Consider the following 2953-nt stretch of genomic DNA (forward strand, 5'->3'; position numbering starts at 1 on the left):
TATATCTCATCCGTATTTACCACTATGTCTGAAAAATTTCTCAGTTCCTGAAGGAAGGCTATCATGCTAAGGATTTAAAAGTCTCCTTCTTGTAACATCGTTAAATATCTTCTAAAGCTAGAGAGGGCAGTGATGGAAATTGAAAGAGAACACAGTTTAAAATAGAGGTTTCCCTAAAGAAATTTAAAACTCAATAATATGTACTTTTACGGTGCAGCTAGTATTTACTTAGAGAAGAATAAGATAATTAGGCCAGTGATCTCCAAGAGATGGTGTGAATATGGGCGATCAAATAAGCCTTTAAGAGAAGTGTGTGACTACTGTTTGTTCTGGACCTAATTGGGTAAATTAACCCACTTGCAAGTATCTCAAAGAACATAACTCACTCACAGGGAGAAGCTTGTTGGCCAATTAATAACCCATTGCATTTGCATTAAAATATAATGTGCAGAACAATTACTTGAAATTAAATTTTTAAAATTTATGTACAAGAAAAATGCCATAAAAGAAAACAGAAGAAAAAAAAAAAACAGATTATTTCTGTCTAGGTTACTAATGAATTTGAAGAGATTTCTAGTAGAGAACTGTGGATTTTAACTATAGATTTTATCAACCACATTAATATATAATCTCATTACTGGTTAAAGAAATTTTGGTGTGGTGAAAAGTATTCTAGGCTAGGAATTAGAAACATGGGCTTGAAGCAATTTCTAATTTTTGTTTGCTATGTGACCTTGGAAATCTCATTTAATTGTTCTGAGCCCCAGATATATTTTTTTTCTATCTACCTGACCCAATTGTTTTAACAATCAAATGACAAAAGACCAAAGGAGAAATATGAAAGGATTATATATTCAAAAGGTGCTACTGCCGTTATTACTTTGTTATTTAAATGTTTTTACCTTGCTGTTGTTGTTAGGAGCCATCGAGTTGGGTCTGACTCATAGCGGCCCCAAGTACAACAGAATGAAACACTGTCTGAACCTGCGCCATTCTCACAATTGTTGCTATGTTTGAGCCCACTGTTGCAGTAACTATGTCAATCCATCTCACTGAGGGTCTTATTCTTTTTTGCTAACCCTCTACTTTACCAAGCATGATGTTCTCTTCCAGGGACTCGTCCCTCCTGATAACATGTCTGAAGTACATAAGACAAAGTTTTGCCATCCTAGCTTCTAAGGAGAATTCTAGCTGTGTACTTCTTCCAAGACAGACTTGCTTGTTCTACTTGCAGTCCACAGTATATTCAAAGGCATCAGTTCTTCTTTGATCTTCCTTTTTCATTGTTCAGCTTTTGCATGCGAATGAGGTGATCAAAAATATCACGGCATGGTCCTCAAAGTGACATCTTTGTTTTTAACACTTTAAGAGGTCTTTTGCAGCAGATTTGCCCAGTGCAATACGTCGTTTGATTTCTTGACTGCTGCTCCCATGAGCTGATTGTGGATCCAAGTAGTGACAACTTCAATATTTTCTTCATTTATCATGATGTTGCTTATTGGCCCAGTTGTGAGGATTTTTGTTAACATTACTAAGCTCTTATTTTTCTAAGTGCTGTACAAGTGTCCTACTTTCCTTAACACCTGCAATATTTCCATATTGATTGTAAGAATGCAGCCAGGAATTTTATTATCAGCATAAGCAAAAGGGTGTTTTGCGTTTTTTTTAATGTGTTATAATGTAGTGTTGAGAAAAGCAAAATTTTGTCCTCAGTGGGCTAAGACTGCATGATACAGAGATAAATGACTCTGTAGTAACACAGGCCATGTGTCCAAAGATTTGTTACAGGATTTAAGAAAAATGAAGAAGTGATCATAGTAGAGTAGGAAACCCTATTCCACAGACACCATTGCCTTATATTTGAAATAACTATCTATCCCACAGAATATTCTAGATCTGTGTTTGGACAACTATGGCCTGCAAAACAAATCAGACATGTCAGCTCTTGTTGTAAATATGTATATATATATGTATAGGAACACAGCCATGCTCACTTGATGATTTACTTTCTATGGCTGTATTTGTGCAATAATGCCTGAGCTAAATAGCTGGGACAGTGATTGGGTGACTTAAATATTTACTACCTGGCCATTTATAAAAAGTCAGCTGAACCTTACTCTAAATAATTATCTCATTGATGTCATTGGAAATTTCCCAGAGGGCAAGCAAGAAGTGTGACTGAACCATTAAACTTATACATGTGGTCAAAGACTTTTTGGGTATTCAATGGAATAGTATTGAATTATTTCTTTAATACCTTATGTAATGTAATGCTTCTCATATGTAATGTGCAATCAATCACGTAGAGCAAGGGTCTAATGCTGGTATTTTCTTTGAGGAGGGAGGGAACTGCCCACTATTCCTCCACCCTATAGTGTCTCTTTGAGAACACAATAGGCTTGATAGAAAGTCTTGACCTTCAGATTTTACAGTCTAAGCCCATGGTCTTTCTGACCCTTGCAACCATGAACACTTACCTCCAGAATAAGCTCAGCGGTTTCTCACAAGGCTTTACGATACAATCACCGAGTACCCTTCTGTTTCCCAAGAAATTTTAGTTGTTGTCTCTTCACTTTTCTGTATAAATTTATCTGAAATTTTGTCCAGACTTTGTGGTCACCTTTGAAAGATCTGACATGCATAAAATTCTGATAATGCTTGTCTGTCACTAAAATTACATTCTCTCACTCTTCTTCTGTATTAGTATGGAGTATTTTGTTAGCCAACTGTTTTATTTCTCTCACAAAAAGGATCTGGTTTTTCTTTGTAGATACTGCAGTGGGGCCCAAGATTACTCATTTTTAGGAAGCACTCAGGCAGTTGTGATATCACTCATCCAAAAGATCATGTTTTGAGTTACTAAATGCAAATAGGAAGAGGAATATGATTGCCTTTACGTTTCTTTTAAAACTAAACTGAATTTAGCCTTTGAAACCCCATACCTGTGGTCTTT

The sequence above is a fragment of the Elephas maximus genome, chromosome 6, assembly GCF_024166365.1.
Source record: "Elephas maximus indicus isolate mEleMax1 chromosome 6, mEleMax1 primary haplotype, whole genome shotgun sequence".
NCBI lineage: Eukaryota > Metazoa > Chordata > Mammalia > Proboscidea > Elephantidae > Elephas > Elephas maximus.